The sequence below is a fragment of the Triticum dicoccoides genome, chromosome 4A (genome assembly GCF_002162155.2).
Source record: "Triticum dicoccoides isolate Atlit2015 ecotype Zavitan chromosome 4A, WEW_v2.0, whole genome shotgun sequence".
Classification (NCBI taxonomy): domain Eukaryota; kingdom Viridiplantae; phylum Streptophyta; class Magnoliopsida; order Poales; family Poaceae; genus Triticum; species Triticum dicoccoides.
Window position 1 is genome coordinate 745,745,265 of NC_041386.1, and position 6,994 is coordinate 745,752,258.

At 44.0% G+C, this 6,994-nt stretch overlaps 1 pseudogene; it reads right to left on the bottom strand.

The window, feature by feature from the left end:
* Window positions 1-1,041: 1,041 nt before the first annotated feature.
* The window catches only part of LOC119290022, a 10,138-nt pseudogene continuing 4,185 nt past the window's right edge, over window positions 1,042-6,994 (bottom strand).

Consider the following 6,994-nt stretch of genomic DNA (forward strand, 5'->3'; position numbering starts at 1 on the left):
CCGGGGTGGCCGGAGTGGCCAGCGGCGGTGGCTCGCTCGCGTCGCCTAACCTATCGCCTCAGATGAGCTGATAAGCAGATATATCACATTATTGATCGTATTATGTCTCCTACTTTATGTCCCCTTGATACATGTACATGTATAGCTAAACATCTCCCGCAGCAACGCGCGGGGTATCAGCTAGTAAATACTAAGGTCTGAACCCCTGCATATATGATTTATTCTGTGGACTCAGCAAGCCATCACGGCGCACAAAATCTTTAAGCCCCTGAATGGTCGTTTGCCCATCCGGGGTCCATGAATGAAGCTCAACTACCTTTTGCCAATTGAACCATATAACGAATTTCTTTGTTATGCAAATATAACGAATCTGTCCCTGGTCTGTTTGTATCCCAGCGTCATACAGAACATGAGTATAGCCTTTCCTTATTTTCGGTTGAAGGTTGTTCAAATGACTCTCAAGAAAAGTAAACAATTGGAAAGAAAAATCATGATTTTACACTCTTAGAGAAAATTAATCTATACCAAACTACGAGTAAATACATTTTCAAAACAGCTGACTGAATATCATCGGGTCCAAATTGCTTTTTATTCAGAGTTTGAAAAATCTTGAACAAAACAAGAGGGCAAGCTAGAGACTGAATTTGATGTTCGAAAGGTAACTGAGAGTTATGTTTTACGGTACAGATAAAGTTTGGTGATGGAGATGAAGATCACCAGAACACCATAGAAAGCATCAAAACATTATAGGAATTTGGAACACAAATTGCAGCTGGAAATAACAGCTAGTGACTAAATTTCTGTAGGCACTTTCTCTCGACCTCATTCATGTCTTCTCTTTTTGTGTCATCAGCGGAGCGCCCCCAGGAAATTCAGACTGAGAATGAGGCACAGCCAGCACTGCATGGAAATATGAACAGAAACTCCGTGTCATTGAAATCATGGGGCAAAACGGATAAAGAAAAGAATATACAAAGCGAGTACATGGTAAGTAACTTACTCATATATTGCATGCATCCAACCTTTATTCAGTTGACTGACTCAGCATGCCATCACGGCACACAGAATCCAGTCGCCCCTGTATGGCCGTGTGGCAATCAAATTCCACACAGGAGGTTGCTCATCCGGGATCCATGAATGAAGCTCAACCACCTTTTCACCAGTAGAATTATTTGGACGCCCAATAACAATCAGCCGGTCACCACACGCTCGGAAACCCATGTCGCAGCCCTTTTTCTTAGACTGTACAGGCAATTTTCCAAGAGCGGTCCACTTGTTGTTCAGCTTATCATACTGCTTCAAATCGTTATTTTCACTGTAATCAGCGCCATAAAGCTCATTCTTCACAACTGCAATGAGCGGAGGAGCACCCCACACGTCAAGGTTGAGCCCCTGAGACATGTTGTCGATGACTCTCCATGACCGCCGGTTCAAGTCATACTCCTGACCGCATGTCAATAGCTCAAGCCTGCTGGTAATACCACCGATCACATACAACTTGCCGTCCATGAATGCGCCAGAGCATCCGTACCTAGCCCTTTTCATTCTGGGAAGGGGTGTCCAAGTATGTGTCTCCGAGTCATACATCTCTGCGGAGCTCAAGTAACTATGAGAAGAATCAATGCCTCCCGCGACATACGCCTTCTCCCCGATAGTTGCTGACCCAAAGCAGTACTGCGGGGTGTGCATCGCATCAGCATGAGCCAGCCCTGTCCATGAATTGGTAAGGATGCTATATCTCAAGGCAACCCTTCCGTAGTCCCCAAACACCAGCAGCTCGGTTCCTAGTTCCTACAGCGAGCGGCTCCCAGATGAAGGAGCTTTCAGCCGGTGGCATCTTGGGCACTTGGATCCAGCGCCCAGTGGACGGATCATAGGCCTCCCACTCCGGAGGACTACTACCGAAAGAGAGGTATATCCAGTGCTCCGCTACCCCGTTCTTGCGACGCAGGCGGTAGATGTCCCCGTTGCGAACCACGGAATTGAAGTCACGGTTGAGGGAGGCGATGGCACCATACTCCCACCTGGAGAGGCGGTGGAGGCAATAGATGAAGAGGTCACGACCTATCACACCAATGATATTGCTCCACAAAACCAGATCATGCTGCTCCCCACCCTCTGCACCTGTTACAAAGTCAACAGTTCATCCATCGTATTGTTTCTACAAGTAATTTAGCACCTGATGACGGACACGTCTCTATTAGACTAAAAATCATACCTGGAGGATGCAGGCGTGAAGAGGACTCCGGTGATATCCTGCAGATTACAACAACCATTTAGATAGCTTCGTCAGAGCAATAAAATTAATCAGGTTAACTGAAGAGTTACAGCAGCAATAATAAACAATCATTTAGCTTAGACTACTACTACCTTTTAGCACCATGGGAACCAGAATCTACTAATTGCACATCGATTATGGGATTGCTTGGATGATTGCTAACTACACCCATCCTCGACACATACTTCAGATCAGCAGCTGCACCCCCAAATTTAGTAGAGACCTCTCTAAGGCCTGTCATATGCTCGATGCTGATTAATGCAATACCATGTCGATATTGTTTCCACTGCTCAGACTTCCAAAAAAGTTCAAGTCGTTGGTCCATTTGGGGGATGGCATCGAAAACAAGCCTGAGCTTCAAGAGATTAGGCATTGCGTCCGCCTCAAATCTTAGCCAAGCTATTCCACTCATGAACCTCAGCTTCAAGTACTTGAGAGCTATGAATCTAGCAGCCGTGCCAAGGGTTATCTTCATATTAGGTGACTTCTCCACATACAACGACAGAGCAGTGAGGGCGGGCAACCCGCTAAGAATACCAACATCATTCTCTGACAGTCCATCCACTGCAATCTTCAGAATGCATAGGTTGCCAAGTAGTTTCTTCCACTCATACATTTTCCAAAATATGACGGGGCTGTGCGGCGAGACCTCAAATCTCTTGAGATGGTGGGGTTGTTTATCCAAAATCCAGTTAACTCTTGCTTTTGAAGCATCACCATAGCTAACCGAGGATCTGTGAGCCACCAGTTTTACAGTTTTCAGGCTGTCATGTTCATACGCTAAATAATCCAGAGCATCCATGTTTCTGTACAGATGGTCGTAATCCGAAGAAGGGGGTGTAGAAATGCAAAGATCCTGCAGGTGGTTCGGCCTGCAAAGGCTCAGATCGTCACCGATAGACCAATCCAGCAGATTTGTGTCAGGAGGAAGACTGAGGTGCAACAAGCGTGTGAGATATATAATGTCCCATGGAACAAAAGTGCCTCTTGGTGTATCCATAACATCCAGCGTTTCCAAACACTGCAGCCCTCTCATATGGTTTGGAAGTTTTATGCAGACATCACAAACAATCTTCAGATATCTCAAATGGAACAATTCTGATACTCTAGAGAGGTCTATGGACAGGTCTTGGTTACCATGACGACGATCGGAAAACTGGAGGTTTAGAACACGAACAAGCTTGAACTCTCCAATGCAAGGCATGCACTCTGATACTCCAAAAACTCCAAGTGAATGTACTTGTGACTTTCTGATGTTTGCTGGTATCTTGGCATATTTTGCATCACCAAGTTGGAGAGACAGTCGATGGACCTTATGAGAAAGTGCCAAATTCTTTCGATTGTAATCTACTACCACAAGAAAATTCTCTTCAGAAGACTTGTGTGCAATAAGATCATGAACCATGACCTGAACTGTGCAGGACACCACCTCATTGTAGAAGTTGACAGACACGGGTTGGATGAACCTTCTATCAACAAGTTCATCAAAATACATTCTGGCAACTTGTTCCATATTTTGCGCTTTACTTGCAGCAAGAAACCCTTCAGCCACCCATTGCCTGACCAGGTCATGTTTGAAGATTACGGAGCCCTCTGGATACATACCAAGTTGGAGCAAGTATGTCTTGAGGTAATGAGGAAGGCTGTTGTAGCTGAGGTGGAGTACTTGTCAAACAAGACACTAAAAATCCACTGATACAGAAGGCTGGTTTGCTAAAAGACTAGCAATGCTGATGGTGGCTAGCGGCAAACCACCACATATTTCTACAATTTGGCTTGAAACTTGTTTCAGTTCTTCAGGACAGTTACTTTCAGAACCAAAAAGCCTGTCAAAGAATAGCTTCCTTGAGTGATCATCATCCAAAGGATTCATCTCAAAAACTTGTTCTGGGTCATCGCTGCAACATGCTAATGCAACGTCTTCAATCTGTGTAGTTGTTATTATTCTGCTTCCTTGACTACACTTGGGCAAAAGCTGATTAATAACATCCCATGTTGAGGTATCCCATAAATCATCAACAACAAGTAGATACCTGCATGTCAAGAATGCACGCATGTAACAACACTTTGATATGCTAGAAAAGAAAGAATTTTTATTCCATACATGTGCAGGACTTATATGGTATTAATCTTAAGTTAAATGTTACTGCCAGAATCAAGTTAGTGATCATCAAGATTAAAACTAATGTCCGTTCACTCGACAGACATCTTTTCTAAAGCTTACTATCAAGCTTTTCTAGCTCACTGTAAAGCTTACTATCAAGCTTGTCTGAAAAACATCTTTTCAGAAATTGACTATATATCATCATGCTTTTTTTTTGTCTAAAACAAAAGAGCAACCTGTAGGGATTTAGTGTAGTACATGCGATTCTGGACCATGTCGAAAATAAGTACATACTTTGCAATACAACTAGTACATACGATTTGCATGTGGAAACTAAGTACCTCTTGCCATGTAGATAATTCCTGATATTTTCAGCAGTAACACGAAATTCATCGGAAGCATCTTGGCTTGCTTGGGGCTGCTTCCGCTGGAATTGTGATAGCATGTCGCAGAAAAGCCTCTTCATATCAGGCTTTTTGGACACCCGGACGAAAGCCCGACAATGGAATTTCCTCCCAATTTTATTGTACAACACTTTGGCAAGCATTGTTTTCCCAAGACATCCAGATCCATGAATGGACAGCACCTTCAGCTGCTGATCCGCGTTGTTAGACAAAGAGTTGATAAAGTTGCTCATCCGAGCATCAATTACTAGGCCGGAACAAGTTTTCTCACAAGGCAGTGGCAGCATTGGCATCATAGGCCCAATGGCTGAAAATCTACGTGCCGCCGAGGTGCTACAACAATGGAGCTGGTACCTCTCGTACCGTTGGATTGCCTCCCGGGCATAGATCCTGAATTCTGATACCTTTTCAACCATCTGCTGGTACCACTTGAGCTTCCTGGGAGCACGAATGACATCAGCACAAATAGTTTTGGAGATAAAATGTCTTGACACATCAGGAGCTGCATATTCAATCTGTTTCTGCCACTTGAGCCTCTTGGGAATCTTAACATGAGTCATCTTGTGGTCAGATTTATAGCCAAGAGACTCAGGGGGCACAAAGTTGTCAATACAATCTTGGATGTCATAAGATAACTCCCGTGCCTCTTTCATCCAACACTTGGCCGCCAGGGGAGGGTCCTCCACCTCTATCAGATCTTCAAGGTATGCGCATATTTCTTCAAGATCATCTTTGAGGAGCTGCGACCTATCATTGACCCTCTTGGTTAGCTTGCATCCATCAGGACCTAGCATCATGTCAAGCTTCCTAAGAAGGGGTCTCATGGCACCCAAAGAAACACTAATACTGGCATCCATCTCTCTGCCTCTACCTCCTATTGAAACATCTGGAAAAAAACATAGACAAGAAAGAACGATTTAATTTACACAACGGATGTTGCATGTAATAAATAACTAACAGTACATGTCACACACATCTATTTCTATTTACATAACTGACATTCAGAAAAGCTAAACTATATCGATTTTCTACTTTGTACTTCACTCGTCATATCCACCAACACATTTAAATTGTGGAACAAACTAATTGCTTATAGACATTTCTTTGATAAAGACTAGACTTTATTGACTCAAAATGAAGCATCATAGATACAAGCACAATGAGCACACACCCGTTGTCTGCATGACTAGGACGCTCACAACCAACACTAACACATATAAAAAATAAACAGGTAGAGAGAAAGTTCATAAAAGACAAAAGCTCAACCTTGTTTATTCAACCAGTTTGGCAGACGACCACTCGTAGAACTTGTGGATGAGCTATGTAATCTTGTGTCCGGCTGGTTGTGGTCATGTTTTATTTTTAGTTTTTTGGGTATTCAATGACTTGAACTTGTTTTCATGTTTCTGATGCACAGAGGCCGCGGTACTCCCCTTTCCGGAAACAACAATTGCTCTGTAATATAAGGGCAGCAAGTTTGGGATTACCTAATTAGCTTGCGCGCATTGCTATGTCATTGTGATGTGCAGTCAGGTCTCATCTAGTGTTATTATGGTTTTGCTAACCTATGCTTGCACTAGTGCGAAAATTGTGCTGTTAAACCTCTCTCGAATCGCACTTGCTAGTAATGAACAATGCATGGTGACACACACATGGTTTGCAGATTGCGCACCGTCACTAGTAAACAATTGTGTGCAATGTCTTGCCGACAGGTTACATGGATGAATCTTTGTGATGTTGGCGGGCACCTCACGACATTTGATAAATAAACCATGTGTGAGATAAATTGAACATGATTTTATGAGCTCAACTGTGGGCAATATGTTTGACATTTCACACAGAAAAATTATTGTCAAAACTGTGTTGAACAAAGTTCACACGATTTCACACAGTTGAATGTGTGTACTATGCTCGCGAATGACATTGTATGCCTAACCATGCAAAAGCTACCTGACGACACTACCTAATACGTACTATGGCCGCTCCAGCCCAGCGCCCTCACTGTTAGGCAAGACAGGGATCCCCGCCACGAGGCCCGCCCAGCCCAGTTTCGGAAGAGAACACATGGTGGTTGGCGATGGAGCGCGCCATGAACAAGGTGGGCGAATGCACAAGCGTAGCTGCCGAGTTGGTCGCCTGGACGGCTTGAGAGTTCGTTCTAGTCATTCTGAATGGGAGGCCGACCTGTGCTGCCTTCCATGGCAGCAA